We start from the raw sequence: 17,163 nt of genomic DNA, 5'->3' as shown, positions 1-17,163 counted from the left end.
GATCATCACGGCCCTGCCCTCCAGCTCTATCAGCAGCAGGAGCAGCAGCAACCCCTCAGCAGCAACATTGTACCCCATCAGGCTACATTTGCTTTGTATTGTCACCACCTGATGACAGTGATATAGCATGATGCAATTCCATATTAGATTCTTGATGAATGTGGGTTGTTGTTATTGAGCCTGGTTCTAAGTGCCCCTTAACTTTGAGCACCTGCCCCTTCAAATACCTCATATAACTGGCCAATAGGCTGACTAAAAGGTGGCGCCATTATTTCTAGGGGAAATAGGTTGTTGTCTCAAAGCGATCATGTCACTAAAGCTGTTCTCTAACATGTTATGGCCCAAAGATACTGATAATTGTTTAAAAAATAAAATGTAATGTATGCAATAAATGTAATGTTTCATTTGACAAAAGTCTTTAAAAAAAATAATTGGATAATATGAGTAATATTTCAAACAAACAAAAAACGTCCCTGCAAGATAGTCATGAGCACCACCTAGTGACTGATGGAGTTAATTTTTTATGTGTGACATAATCATTTATAGCATTGTTCTGTTCAGCAGTTCTGGTTCATCTGTTACCATATAGCTTAGTTTTTTCTGATTAGGTCTACTCACGACTTGTAGTAAGTAGTCTGATTACTGTTGCATTTTTATAAAGGCCAACTGGGAACTTTAAGCAGCGGCAAAGATTATGGTCAGTTTAAACAAGAATATGGGTTGCCTGGTGGACTGAAGTTTGTGTGTGTGTGTGTGCCATGTTTACATATCTTTGTGGGGACCAAAAATTGGAGTTTTACTATACTTGTGGGGACGAAGAGTCCTAATGTGCACAAAATGCCTGTCCCCACGAGTTTGAAGGCATTTTTGAGACTCAAAATGTGGTTTTAGTGTCAGGGTTACAATTATGGTTAGCCTTAGGCATTCATTTTTGATTGGTAGGGTTAGGGCAAGCAGCTAGGGAAAGCATTATGTCACTTAGATGTCCCCACAAAGATATGAAACCAAAGATTAGGTCAGAAGTTTATACTTATCATGGGCATGAATGTCATGATCATTTAGGGCTTTTACCTTTTTTTTCTATAAATAACTGCATGGCTTACATCTTGACTAAAAGAAGACGGAAGAAGCATTGGGTGCAAAAGTTTGAATTTATTTAGCATTTTCTCAAATCCACACAGGGTCAGAAAGATACATACAGGCACAAATATATCCATACATCCTCACTAATATTTGGTTAAATGTCTCTTAGGAAGTTGCACATTGACCAGACACTTTTGGCAAAATTCTGCATGGATATTTAACCACTGTTCTTGGCAAAAAATAGTAGTTTAAATTGGTTTCCTTTTTTGTGGTTACCTGGCCTTTAACTGTAGCACACACATTTTCAGTAGGGCTTGAGGTCAGGGCTTTGGGAAGGCTATTCCAACCTTTCATCAGTCTGCTTTAGCTAAACCAAAACCAGTTTTAGAGGGTGTTTTGTTGTCCTTTGAAACACCCAATTCTGTCAACCATATAAGTGCTGATCTAAGATAAAGCTGAAATATCCTGAGGTAGTTTCCTTCTGCGTTATTTAATATACTTTGTGTGATACAGTAGTACCACTGGTACCTGTCAATATATAGTTGTGTATTGTTGTTGAATGAGCAGAAAATGTGTAGGTGGACAATTTATTAATATTACTAATATTGTTTTTCTTATATTTACTTTAATTTACTTATATTTTAATACAATTTGTTTGTTTTGTGGGTGTTTTTTTAAACTGAGTGGGGAAAACCAAAAAGCCCTCAGATGGACCAGCAGATGGAGACAAAGACTTCATGATGATCTGCTCTGCTCACAGGGCTGTTAGCAAATTGTCACTGGTTGAAGGTTCACAGAATACACAGTTTTGTTGGAGGGGAGGGGATCTTGTGCATCTTGTTGGGGGTTTTTTCTGTTGTTTCTGCGGTTCAAATTAATTTTTCCGACGCATTCTTCATGTAATTTTACAAAATCCCCAATCCTTAATCGTCTATGTTTATTCACTTCCAGTTTGTTTCAAGTGCCATTAAATTATACAGAACTAGCAGGTTTATGACTGAAAAGGACAGGAAATGTGCTGTGTTATTAACAGAAAGAGTCAATGAAAAATTCAATATCCTGACTGCATATGTGGAGCAATGGTTGTCAGAAAGTGTTTGCACATGCATATGTGAATGCTTGCTCTCTGACATAAGGTTGCAATAAAACATATTTAAGGAGTTGTATATGTGCAGCAGCAGTGTAGACACATAAACACAAAATTCCATAAAACTAATGGATTTCTACGTATATGTGAGCAAACAAGGGTTTTATTATGTTCTTGTCCTAATGCAGTCTCAATAAGAGTAAACAAGAATGAATTACACAGTATTCATTTTTCACAGTTCCATTCTTCCACAATTACAGTTTAACACATGGATGAAAATCAAATACATAAAAAATATGCACTTCATTTAATATACCTGTTAAACTGTTCATTCATCAGCCAGTCCCATCTCAGTACATTTAGACATGTAGACATGACAAAGTTCAAAGAAAGCACCAGAATGAAGCATGAAGTTTAAAAGATTTAAATCACTCTACATGTCCTATTTTCAGATGAGATAGTCTGAGTAGTTCAGAAATTTCTGATCTACTGGGAATTTCCCACAAAACTATCTCTAAGGTTTACAGAGAATGATCCAAAAAAGAGAAAGTATCCAGAGATCAGAGGATAAGAAGGCAACTGGAAGTTTAAATAAACACTCATTAAAATCAAGGTATGCACCGTTAGAATATCTTGGAATAGAACATTATGGATATGCAGCCATGTCAAATATGCAGCAATTGCATGAAGCTTTCATGTCAATATGGACCAAACTCTATGAGGATTGTTTCTAGCACCTTGTTGAATCTATGCCACAGGATTTAAGACTGTGCTAAAAGCAAAAGGTGGTCCGGCCTAATACTACTAAAGTGAACCTAATAAAATGTTTAGATTGAACACAATTCTCTGAAAAAAAATCAACTAAGGTGAGATTTCAGAGAAGGACTAAATTCATCCTAACATATTGGCTGTAAATCATGTAATTGGAAAATTACATTGTGGCTGTTTTACTCTTTGGGTGATAAAATTGTGTACAAATGTATTTTTATGTGCATGTTCATTTATTTGCTTACAAGTTTGCATTGGGCTCATGAAGAAGGGCAGCATGTGTACTGATCCAGTTACCTATTAACAGACACACTGGGTCGTCTTGTATTACCTTCCTTCTTTTGTTTGAAGTAAACCCCTAGTCTGTGGTTTTACTGCTCGACCTCTCATTTTAGTTTGCATGTGCTCTCTGCTTGCTGCTTGCCTTTTACTGTGGAGGAACCATAAGCACACTGGAGCAGCTCTAACCTGGAAGACTTTATAATTACACCAGAAGCCCTCTTTTTTAATCAGTCATAATAATATATAGATGCTATAGAAACAGTATAATGTATATTGATGAGCTCTTTCTCTCTATTATTGCAGTCTTCAACTTACAATATAAAGTTTCTTGAGGTGATGGTTGTTGTGATGTGGTGCAGTGAACTGAATCCTAGGCTAGGGTGGCTGAGGTGAGGATAAAAAGTGATTACAGTCAGAACAGGATCGTTGGCATGTATGGTTAAAATGACTGTTTTTGGATGACAGCATGTACAGTAGTTACAGCGTCCTTCAGTGTGAAAGTCACAAATTTTAATATATAACATAGCCATATCTCTATTATTTTCCTGTATAGGGAAAGGGGCAGTCATTATTCAAATTATTCAAACAACCACAACGTACTTTAGTGCCTTTTAGTTAAGGACAAACATTCACTGTATTTCAGCTTATTAGTCGATCTATATGTTACAATCCCTATCAGTATATCACAGCACTTGCCCTGAGTGGATTGTAGAAGCCTTCTAGATGGGTTAAGTTAGCTGCTGATCCTGTTTCCACCAGTGTGACACATGCTCTCTGATACCAACCTCTTTCAGCAGCCTTACAGTAGAGCTGGCTACAAAGCCTCTGCAGACCATTTACACTGGACAGACTTTTACTTTTCTTCGCCTGTCTTCTGGCTTCACCTCCTATAGTTGCAGTATTCATCCTTTTGTATGCCTCCACCAACAGGAAATGAATCAGAGCACCAGATCTGGGTGCAGGTTGATGACTGGGATTTCAGGTGGAAAGGTAAGGTTTTTATTGAGATCACCCCTCATTTCCTAATCTCTGGCTGATTGCAGCAGACCTCTGTCAGGTGGAGTTTGGCATGCTGTTTCTCCGTTTCCCAGGTGAGCCAGAGTCCATTTTTTTTTCTGTTAGAATCATTTTGTTACCTATCATAAAGGGTTTGGAGTTGCACATAAATAACACACAGCCCTGATAAAGGAACTCATAATCAAAGGGCCTCCTTTCCCTTCCACTTGCCCCTGCAACCGTGTCAGGCTTGAGAAATTGCTGTGGCACATCTTTATGCCTCGTCCAGTCAACACACCAGATGGTCTATTTCTCTTGGTGTAGCCTTTTGCTAGGTGGGTGCTGTTGTTCCCAGCCAAAATCCTCTGCTTGCATGTTGGACTTGCAATGTCTGAGGGACATCACTTCCACTACTGTTAAAGCTGAAACCCCTTTCCTCCAGGTTACCAGGGCCGGTGCAAAATCACTTCTGAAGAGATCTATGGATCCTTTGAGTGTCAACTCCAGTTGTGCTTATGTACAGTTAAATGCCTCCAAAGGAGTTGATTTTGATAAGGAGGAGGATCCATTCCCATACATTTGCATTCTGCTCAGGTATCTTGGCAGCCCAAGCCATTTCCTCACCTGTGAAGTCATAAATGGAAACATGAAGAGCACCAGCAGTAACACTTTATCTGAACAAAACTTTTTGAATTGAATGCCTAATAATAAAACACACAAAAAGGTAGGCTCTGGGGGTCTGGTTCTCATAATCAGACCATACTTAAAGTTTACTATTTGGAGTGAAAGAGAGTTATCAATGCATCCTTGCTGTTTGCATAGTTTCTCTAGTAAAAGATGGACTTGGACAAGCAGTGATAGGACTCAGGTCAATGTTTACCTCTCACCTTTCTTATCAAGCTGGAAGTTTGCACTCCACCCAGGCTTAAAGCTCCTTGACTCTACTCTCAGCCTTTCCTCTCTTCTCTTCGTTGCATGTCCAACTATTGAGCAACAGTCTGATTAGAACACTAACAAAGTGAGACATATGAGAACCAAAGCCACAAAAACAGGAGATATCAGCGATTTTATGTTTAACTACGGCAGGTGGAAAACAGACTAAAGGGCACAGTGGAAGAATGAACTTGAAAGATTGAGCATTGTGTTGTCAACTATTAACCTTTTTCAGGGAGGTTAACCTTAATCCATAACATTTACCATTTACTTCTTATCTTTTTTTGTACAAAAGACAAATCCTGACATATATTGAGAAAGCCAAAAGAAAAGAAAACAGCTAAAAGAAAACAGGTTGTTCTAAATGGACAGGACTTCATAAATTATTTTAGATTAGATTTATTGTAATTGCATAACTGCTTGATCTCAAAGCCCACCAGCATCCAGTTATTACCACTCATATTTGCTACTGCTCAGAAAATGATTCAAATTTTGGGTTATTGGAGTTAGATGATTTTTATTCGCTGCTGGGGCTAATAGCCAGGATAAGGTGATGAGTGTGTTGCACTCATGAGGTGGCCAGAAACATGTATTACTCTAATGTAAATTATGTTCTGTGATGTTCATATGAACCATATGAACATGCATATGGAATATTAAACTTTCAAATTAAAACATGTGGAGTGACCTGCCATTTTGACCCTGGATGACAAGGAGCAGCTGAAAGTAGCTATGAACTATGACTGGTAATTTATTAGTGTTTGCTTCTTTCAGTGTTTGCAAAGTCTTTGCTCTGTGTTTACAATGAACAGTAGCATAGATGGTATTCTTTCTAACTCTGTGTGTGTGTGTGTGTGTGTGTGTGTGTGTGTGTGTGTGTGTGTGTGAGATGGTAAAATGTGATCCTTCTGTGGTGGCAGGAATAACTACAAAGGCAGCCATTCTTTGGTAGATCTTTAGTAGATCTTTTTATGGCTACCTGACTTTATTTTCCCTATGGATAGATATTGTCACCACATTGGTATCACAACTATGCAAGATACAGTCATAAAACTCTGCACATCCATTGCTAAGATCGAAATTAATGCGAAGTTTAAAGGTGTGTGTCATAAAACCCTTTAGTTATGAGTACTCAGATAATCATATACCTGTGACTGCTGAGTACTCATAGGTCGTGACGTCACAATGTCGACAGACACGCCAAACGGCAATATATTTTTTACGTCAGTTGTGACTCTGTGTGTATGGATCCGTGTGTGTGCGTGACAAACCTTGGCCTTAGCCAATGCAGCAGTCAGGACAAAGGCATGCCATCCCACAGCAGACAGAGAGTCTGCAGCTAGAGTGAACACGGAGATAAATTATGTCGACTAATGGCTCATCAAACTGTCACACTGAGCCAAGACAATGCACGCAGCACTGTCCAACTCCAGAATAATAATAAGATAACACAGAAGCAAAAGGAAGACTATACTTAAATTGGCGGATGTGTGTCACTCAGAATTGCTCAAAGAGAAAGCATGTACAGGCTTCCCTCACTCAGTGATTAACATGTAACACTGTATGTGCCAATGTATAGACTGGACAAAACAAAAACGGAGGAAGCTCTTTGCAGCAGAGATATTAGCCTCGTTTGGGTTTGCAGAAAGTTTACATACATAAATACTTTAATTTCCTCTAACTGAATAATGGTGGTGCACCTGAATCCAGTGTATTTACAGTGACTATCAAGTAGAGGAAGTCCATCAAGGTGACATTTTCCACCCCTTAGATCAACTAGTGAACTTTATACATTATTATTTTAGTAGGTGTTTATTAAGTTTAAGTAAATTCTTTGAGAATTGCCTCCAGCTTTAAAATGAAACCCTGAATAAGAATAGCTTCTGTACTTGTAATATTCTTTCAGCCATTTGTGACTGTTGCACCTCCTTGACCACAACCCTTTAGGTCCTGGCTGGCTTTGCCTTAGCAAGATATCTTTTACAATTATGTAAAACTATTTTCATTTTAGAAATGTCCTCAGTAATGTGCTGCTCTGAAATGTTTTGACTGGTTAACTTATACTTTGTAATTTAAGCTCTACTAGCACTACAGAATGTATATTTTTTGTCTCCTGATATCTGACTGCAGGACATGAAGGTTGTCATTTGATGGTATTCCAAACAGCTACGGTCAACAGTGTGAACTTTCTCTTTATTCAGCTTACAAACAGACTGCAACAATATATTGGTATCTTGGCTGGGGGCTCTCATCAAGTAAAAAAGTAGTTTACTACAAATTAGTTATAAGATTTTAGTAAAACTGTTAAATAATCAGGTAAGAAAATGCAAAAAGATTTTCTAGGTTAACAATACAGCAGTTCCTCCTCTACTGAGTCCTTGTAAAACTCTTTACACTAGTATTATGCATGATAGTTAATGGAAAGATTCTAATTTTACCCACAGAGGTTGTGTGTAGGATTTCCATTGAACTGGAAGCTCTCTAGAATTTGAATCACCACCTGGGCCAGTTTTCGTAATTGCAAGCACATTTGTGTAGGAAGAACAGAATGAATGTACATGCATGCAAATCTGTTTACACTTTTACATTGTGAGGACCTCTCTCAGGACCAAATGAATGTTTTCCTAACACAAATCATTTAACTTTCATGTCCAAACATCACACTTACCGTATATCTCCAGCATATTAAAGGCTTTGTGTAGCCTTGTTTAAGATTCATTTAAGCAGACTCACCTTCTGCATTACAAAACTGTGTTAGGATGTAGCCCAGCTGGAGACATTTCTGAAGAAACATATTCTTGAGCTATGTCACTAAAGTCTGCTTTTCTCAAACTCCCCCATTTGCAAAGAATGAAAACTTTCAGTTTTATAGTGTGTGTGTGTTATTCCAGCCTGATTATCAGACCTTCCCAGACCATCCAAGAGTCATCACTCACTGGAAGGGCATCATTCATTATTTATTTTTATTCATTTATGTATGGGGTTAGTCAGTGAGTTAGTAGACTGGCAGTCCCTTATGAGTGTACACTATTAGCTCCTTTACATTACATTGCTCAGTTACAGAGTTTACAATAAAATGTTAAAAATGCTGAACATGCACCACAATACTGTAAAGATAGGACAAATCAGTGGAACCATTCAAAGGAAGACAAAGCTCTTAAACAAAAAACAAAACAAAAAAAAGGCAGAGACCAGAAGAAGAAAAGACAAGAAATGAAAAGTTGCTTTTGTTTGACAAATATCAAATCTAATCTTTACTATCCTCCTTTGTGTGGATAATAATTACAGATAAATAAATACATTACCATGACTTCACTGAGTTCCAGTTTGTCCAGTCCCAAGAGTCACCAGTGGGTGCTAAATCAGTAACTACAGCAACACATTACCAAACAGTAAAAACTTTTCTAATGTAATGAAAAAAAGTGCTTTTGTAAACATACAATACCTGACTTTTGTTTAATAAGCAAAGACTCACTGTGGACAAACACTGAACTTGTTTGTTTTTTGTTTTTTTTAACCTGTCCCGTTTGGTTCTTTTGCCATCAGAATTATTGTCTAAAGGCGAAGAAAGATGCCCAACGGATTTACTTTACCAAATTGACCATCCCAGCCTTGCCGTAATGGTCCATTTGATTCTCCTTTTATTGTTTATTTTATTTTCACTTGCTGAATACGGGACAGACTTAACTGGGGGAAAGAAAGGGGAGAAAGAAAGAGGGAAAGAAAAACAGCGGGGAAGAGGGACGGGGAAAAAGGGCAAAAAACCAAAAACCAACAGAATAAGCAGACAAAAAAATACATATATCGATCATCTGGATCACCTGTTGAGAAAAAGAGAAAGCAAGCAGAAGAAAACGAGAGTAATAAACAACATCACAATGATCTATGGGAATATGACAGTAAATACTTAAATATTAAACATTATTGTGCAGCACGTAAGATCGACAGCGCACAGTGTGCTTTGAGGTAGGAGCCAAAAAGGGTGTAGTTTGTGTGTGATCACCTGTGTGTACACCTGTGAGCATGAACGCGCTTGTTTTTAAAAGGTTCCTTCATGTAATGATCTGCTAGAGGGTGTGGGGGGCCACTGCCCCGTCCTCCAGGGCATGAAGCAGGTATGGAGGAGATCAAAACTCCAGACATCCAGAGGCCCCCAGAACACAAGAGACCAAGGAAGACCAACAGACCAACGGTATTGTAAACATACAATACCTGACTTTTGTTTAATAAGCAAAGACTCACTGTGGACAAACACTGAACTTGTTTCCAGCAGCACCACCCTGTTTCACAGTATGCTTCTGTCACCCTTTGGCTATTAATTTGAAATGCTGTGAGTCCAATCTAACTGTGGCAACAATTTAACTGAATGTGAATTTTTGTTAACTAAAAGATTTAATTTTAATTTAATGTGTCTATTTAAGGTGAAAAACAATACCAAACAACTGTTAAGCTTAAAATTGTTCTGCAGTTTGAAGCAGCAGCGCCGAGCCAATGGAGCATTACGTTTTCTGTCATCATTGTGACCGGTCAGTACAGCTCTTGGTCAGGGCAAAGTGAGGACACTAATACCCCTCAGGGAGAAGTCCATGTGTGTGTGTTAAAGAGTTGGTTTTGCAGAGTTGTTTAAAGACTGATGGTGGCTGTCAACCCTTGCTACCCTCACCACCCCTGGCAGAGTCCACTGCTGGTTATAACTATTACACAAACTGTGTCTGTCTCTCTCTCTCTCTATATGTGTGTGTGTGTGTGTGTGTGTGTGTGTGTGTGTGTGTGTGTGTGTGTATTATCAGAAATGGAGGGCATCCTAATGAATGACCTTTGACCACCAGAAAGGGTAACCGGACAGAGGAAGTTCAGGGGAGAGGTGAAGAGGGGAGATGGAGGCTAAGGGGGCGCCAGGCGCCACATTATACCTCCTGTCAGTCAAACAGACACCCACTGCTGCCCCACTCATGAGGGATCATCCACTGAAAGTGAGAACCACCAACCTTAGAAAAGATGCTTAAAAAAAATACTCTGGAGTTTAAAGGTCACTGTCCCAAAACGTTTTTGTTCAGGCCACGTAGAAATTAATTAATTGTAAAATTTTTAAAAATGCATTTTTACAAAGGCATTTCTGGCATTGTAAATTTGATTAGATCATACATGCATTCGTGTTAAAAGCAAGGGGCAATTTCTTGACCTGAAGAATTAAGCATTAAGAATAAGTGGAAGTATTTACAGATGGGTACAAAATGCACTTTTGTCCTATATGGATAGCTTTCTTCTTCATAACAACTCTGCATGGGACCAATTTTGCTTGTGCCTTATTCCCTATGTAACTGATTTAGAGATGTTGCTGCACTAATTCATAGGCTACCCTTACATTTAGGCAACTAGGCTTCATCCACTACTTCAAGCAAAACTTAACTGGACTTCCTCACCATTATATGGCTAATGTTATGACTTGCTGTGTGGCATAGACCATCCAATTAGTTTTTGCTTCAGTTTTGCTATTTTATTACTCAGTTATTTAGCACTAATTAGTCTATTTGCATGTGTGTGTGTTTCACCCATGCAGCTAACAAAGCCAGGCAGTGTTAGATGATAAAAGGGCATTGCACCATCTCATCCATATAAAGTCATGTATTGTTAAAACACTAACACCGAAGCTTCAACATGTCCAAAACCGGTGAGTGAGGTCATGGTGGCTACATCCATCTTTTTATACCATTTAGAAGTTGGACATTTAGTTGACTGTCTATGTGTTGACTATTTTGCAACTTGTCAACACACAAAACATTCAGCACATTCAGCACACAGTTATTTATCTAGCCAAACTTTTCTCAAAGAAATCTGAACTTTTAAAGGAATAATAGGCAAAGGCAAATTTAAAATATTTGCAGTATTTTTGTACAGTGTTTGTGCAGCAGGTTTTTCAACAGGCATTTTCCTTGTTAGTAAAGAATAGGATTTAAATGTGACTTGAGCAGTTCCCAGTCAAACTTTCCATCAAAGGTTATCATCAACATTATGCTTTTTCTTCAGCTCTCCTGAATGCAGAGCATTTTAAAACTCTTAGAATTGAACTACCCACAATTCAAGCAGAACTGTGGGCAGGGAAAGTGAAAGAATAAATGCATCTTGGGAAGGTTTTCCTGTCACTGGATGAATGTACTCAGTGTGCTTCAGCAGGCTGTCCTGTAATTTTTGGTAACTGTGGGGTGGAAATTACTGCAAATACTTAAATATCTAAGCCAGATGAAATGCAAGATTTGGCTGCCAAACTTCAACAGCACTAGAGGACATGCATAGACACAAAGGCACATAGACATGCACAGGAAAACTTGGAAAGTACTGGATGTCTGTCCAGATCATATGCGATTGGCTGATGCATGGTCTGACCATCCCATGCCCTGACCTCTAAGTCTGGGATTTTAATGCAGCTTCAGCAGGGTCAAGGCTGGGACACCACAGAGACCTAATGACTTCCTCCTAATAAAGACGTGATGTATGAGTTCTGTGATCAGCCCCTGACCAGCAGTTAACCCATGAGATCAGGTGAAATACACGAAGAAAATAACTTCTCTTAATGATTTTTAAGTTAAAATTGCATTATATATATGCAGGCAATATGAAAGCAAACTGGCATTTAAATGAACAAAACAAGCTGAAAAAAATCACTTGATGGAATAATAGTTAGTGTCCATTTTAATTTGACTGCACTACATCCACTGACAAACATTTGCCAGGGTTTGTTTGATGCATGCAGCATTTTTGTGTTTGTGCAGTGGAAAAAATTACTTGGAAAAAGAAGGGAAGGAGGCAGGAAGAACAGGAAGAAAATTAATTAAAGGTAGAGGAAAGTTAAAGAAGGTACCAACAGAGAAGCATCCCATCAGAATATCCCACAGAGTATGGTCACCACTAGATGATAATTCACCACAGCCATGAGCCACAGGCTACTTCCTCTCACTGCTGTGGTGCTTAAGGAGAGGGCATGACTGTGTGTGCGTTTGAGAGAAGGGGAGGGGTTCATTTGAGCAGGATGCTTGGAAACTCTGATTCATTCAGATTGAAGTTACAGCAGTTACAGTGGACTGGTTTTACTGGAAGGGTAACATGGCATCATAAAACCAGAAGACACCCCCCACATCTCACAACACTGTGTTCTATGTTCACTTCAGGCAACTTGTGTCTGTAAACAAAGGTTGTATGACCTCAGCGTAGCTCAGTAGAGAGCCTGACCTGGATGCCTATAAAAATAAGAAAGTTGAGTTTATTCAAATAAACAAATTTTTGAACACATGTGAAAAAGTGTTTCAGTCTGTTGAGCTGGATCTTTATCATTAATGATGTTGTGTTAAAGGCAAAAAGTAGAGAAACTGTATGTGTATGTATCCACTCTCTAAAAGAGAGTAATAAGAGATTAATGTTTTGCATGTGTGCATAAATAAACTAACTCAAGGAAATTAGTAGTTTCTAAAATATTTAAAAAGTAATATTTTATTTTACACTAATTAAAACTGAATTATGTAAGCATGCTAGTCATATCACACAATTTTTGCATGTGTGTTCATGTAGATGACAAGATCAGCACATACATAGAGAAAGAGAGGGCAAGGAAAAAATCTTCTTAAACTACGTTCAATTTGGGGACATTATTGCACTGCAATAAAGTCATCAAGAACAATTGCATTCATTCATCTCTTTCAGCCAATATCTGTCCTGATATGACAGATATTGGCTCACTAGCATGATTTGTTGGAAAGATGCTGCTCTGAATGTCTGTTATAAATAATCCAAAATTCATATTTTGAACAGAGCAGACACAGAATGAACACTAGGTGGTGACACACAGTTATAAACACAAAACCTCTCATTGTCTCCCTACCTCACACAAATACTCACACAAACACACACAAAGACTGATATACAAAATCATAGAGTATTTTAAATTTACTTTATTTGGTTTATTGCTTTACTGTCAACACGTTTATTTAATGCTATAGATTTATAGCACTGAACTGAATCTCAATTCTTTGCTTGAAAAGATACAAGATATAGTAAGTGCTATCATCAGAATAAAGAGTGTAAATTACCAAAGAGATCAGAAAAATTGGGAAAAAGTGCTAAAAGGAGAAATGGATGAGTTAGAGTTAGAGCTAGAGGAAGGGAAAGAGGAGGAGAAGAGGAAAAACAAGAAGCGGTATAGAAGAAAGGGAGAAAAGGAGAGGAAGAGTGTGAGACAACATATAATGAAATGGGAAAAAATATGTAGGGATTTTAAAATGGAGAGAGAATAAATAATGGCTAGGAAAAAAGTAACAAAAACGGACGATAGAAAAAGTGAGGAAGAGAGATTAAAAGAGGAGGAAGAGAAAAGGGAGAAAGAAGGAAGAGAGGGGGACAGCATCTGTTTCCTGTCTGGGGTCCAGCTGGAGGTGGAACAAACGACAAAAGAAGAAGAAGAGGTGGAGGAGGAGGAGAAGGAGGAAGTACCGGCCAGCCTGAGAACCTGTCTCATACACACATGCAGGCTTCCTCAGGGAAAAATTGAATCCTACTTCCTCCTGTGTGTGCATGTGCATGTGCGTGTGTGTGTGTGCATGTGTGTGTGTTTGGATTAAGCTTAGTTGCGTACACAATTTTTAAAAATATCAGGCTGGTGTTACAGATGTGTGTTTTTCCAAATTGGTTTACATATTAAACAACTACGAGGCTAAATCAGGCTGGCGCACTTAATAACACACACACTCACTGTAGTAACTGATGTCAGAACTCCCCAGTTATTTTAAATGCCAGAACAAACATGAGCCTGTTTGTCATTGAATAAAATTTTGGGTTTAAATTCGCATGCCATCCCACTGCATCTTTCTTTTGATTTGTTATGCAAATATGCTTCGTCTTGATCTGTCTAAAAAACACAGATGTTGGACAAAAGGAAAGTCCCCCAAAATCTCCAACTAACCTTGAGAAATCCAAAGATCTCAAGCACTAAATTCCATGAACTTGTCTTGGACTTTTTCATGTTTCACTATGTTTCATTCATGGTCCAGGTATTACCCGTTTTGTGGAAATCCAATCCATTGACAATTATCTTACATGTACAAATGTTCATCACAAAAATCATTCCATTCTACGTTATTAGGTAGATATTAGTTTATGTAATAACCTAATAACTATTTGTGTGTGTGTGTGTGTGTGTGTGTGTGTGTGTGTGTGTGTGTGTGTGCAGCAGAGATGGGGGGTGGGGAGTAGGGTATCCAGATTTGTTTGTTCCTCTCACACACTTTTCTTCCTGGTCCAGGCTAGATTTAGACTTCCTGCTTGGAGCTATTCTCAGAGCACACACACTCTCTCTCGCTCCCTCACACACACACACATTTATATGCACATCCTTACATATAAATACATTCCTCTTTGCAGCCCATGTGTGTCTGTGTTTGCAAATATCAAACTATCAAAAAATAAACTACATCTTAATAACTTACAGCAGCAGGTGCTTAATTGCAACAATACCAGCACAGACACGTAAAGCTTGAAGCTCTAAAGCCAGCTTTTCTCACAAGCCCTAAACAATCAAAGGAATTCATTTTTTCTTTCATTGTGTGCGAGTGCATGTGTGTTTCCTGTTTACCTATATAAACAAAGAACCCCCTCTTTCTCAGGTCATTGTATCCCATCGACACTCTCTCCTACATTAAGATCAGTCATCCCCTTCCAGGCTGATATGATGATGTGTTAGCAGACCGATATGATTTGGTGAAAGCAGCAGTTGGTGTGTCTAATGTGCTCCCTGTGTGGTCTCAAATTTTAGGTTGCACGTGTACACCTGCACGAATTTCTGTCCCTCATACCTCTGTGGACTAACACAGCTTTGGCCTTGTTCCTTCAGGTTATCAAAATATGAAACTGTTTAAGCTGAAGAAGCTTGAAGAAGTTTAAGTTCTCGCCGTAACATGATATGCCATTGTGTTAGATTTACGTTTTTTACATTAAAGTTTTCTGAAAATGATAGTAAAGATTTTTGGGAATCAGTGGTAAGTATAATCTTGAGCATGTCCAGTTCTCCTGGGAAAGTTAAATTAAGATAACATTTCAAGAAAAACTTACATATGTTGTGTGTAATTTAATTGATGGATACCAAAATTAACTTTACAAATATTAACTAACTTTGAGGAATTTTTTAAAGTTGACATTCACGTAAACTCTGACAGATAGTAGACCCACCAGCGGCAGGCAACGTTAGAAATTTTTCATCCACTCTTAGGCCTGCGATTTGCACGTGGGGGGAGGGGAGGTTTCATCAGTCAACATTGTCCATGGAGTCAGTAATTACTTTTGGGGATGTTTGTGTGTCTGCAGGATCCTCCAGCGACAAAACATGAAACCACAACAGAAATGTAGTGTGTCTCCTCTTCTCATGTTATTTATAGGCCTGTGTATTAGAGACACACACGCAGATTTTGTTGTGTGTCTGTGTGTGCTTTCTACGGTGTGATGGATGAATTTTGTGCATGTGTGGATGTACATGTGTGAGCGTGTGTGCTTGTGTCTTTTGATCGTCCTGATGAATGACTATGTTCACAACATCTGCATGTTTGTGTTTGTGTGTGTTGGTGCAGCAGAGAAGTGGGATGATTTTTGCTGAAACTTCAAAGCAAAAAGTAAAAAGGAAAATTCAGACATCCTGCCCCCCCACACAGACACACACACACACATACACTTGGCAGCGCATTTGTACCTCTGCAGTTGTGGAGACTCTCATTGACAAAACACATCATAGCCCTTAACCTTAAACCTAAATCTAAACCGTAACCCTATAACCAAGTCTTCTCAACCAAACCTCAAACAGCCCTTTGAAGAAGTTAGGACTGGACGAAATGTCATCACTTTCTAAAAATGTCATCACTCAAAAGATCTGAAGTTCTAACGGGTTCTCTGAAAGACAGTGCAAGGGTGCACGCATACACACACACACACAGTGAGTCTGAGTCAAAGCTCTCAATAGAGGAGGATGGCTGGACAGAGCGGATACCGTCAACCAAATGCTCTATCATTACCACAGATCTGCTGTGTGTGTGTGCATGTGTGTGTTTATATCCTTCAATGAAGCGATTTGATTTGTTTGATTTATTCTTGGTTAATTCTTTCTGCAAGTTTTTATATTTCAATTTAAGAAGCACTCTTATGATTGTAATGCTTTTGTCATTCAAATAAATTGTTCCAAATCGTTGAAAAAATGAGTGATCCCAAAAAAAGAAAAAATGTGTACAAGAAAAGTTACACAGTCATCACATATATTCAGTCATTAATCATCAACAACTTATTTTGATTGAATTCATTCATTCATTTTGATTAAATTCATTTCAGTTTTATTAATATAGTGTAAAATCAAACAACAATATCAAGCACCTCAAGATCCCAACAATCAAATGACCTCCTGTGACAATGGGAACGAAAAACACCCTTTTAACAGGAAGAGACCTCTGGAAGAACCAAGTTCAGAAAGCAGCAGCCATCTGTGCCAAATCAGTGGAACTAATGACTGAATGCAAAGTGGTGTATAGGCACAAGGAGAGTGAGAAGACGTGGGTGAAGAAGAAACAATTCATTCATCATGGGAAGCCCCGAGCGCGCCTACTGCAGCATAACTAAGGGAGAGTTCAGGATCACTCGATCTAGCTATAAATATATGCTTTATCAAAAAGGAAAGTGCAAATTTAATTTAAAAAAAAGAGTGGGTGGCTGTTTCCCAAATCGCAACTGGGAGCTGGTTCCACAGAAGAGGGGCATGAAGAGGCTGAAGTCTCTGCCTCCTGCTCTAGCTTTAAATATCCTAAGACCCCAAAGTAAGGTAGCAGTCAGAGATTAAAGAGCTCTATTGGGGTGATACGGTACTATAAGGTATTAAAGATTAGATGAGGCCTGATTATTCAAGAGCTTGCATTTGAAGAGAAGGATTTTACATTTTATTCTGATTTTAACAGGCAACCAATGAAGAGAAGCCAGTATGAGCTAAATCTGCTCTG

The sequence above is a fragment of the Oreochromis niloticus genome, linkage group LG11 (assembly GCF_001858045.2).
Source record: "Oreochromis niloticus isolate F11D_XX linkage group LG11, O_niloticus_UMD_NMBU, whole genome shotgun sequence".
Classification (NCBI taxonomy): Eukaryota; Metazoa; Chordata; class Actinopteri; order Cichliformes; family Cichlidae; genus Oreochromis; species Oreochromis niloticus.
This window is presented reverse-complemented; position numbering follows the sequence as displayed.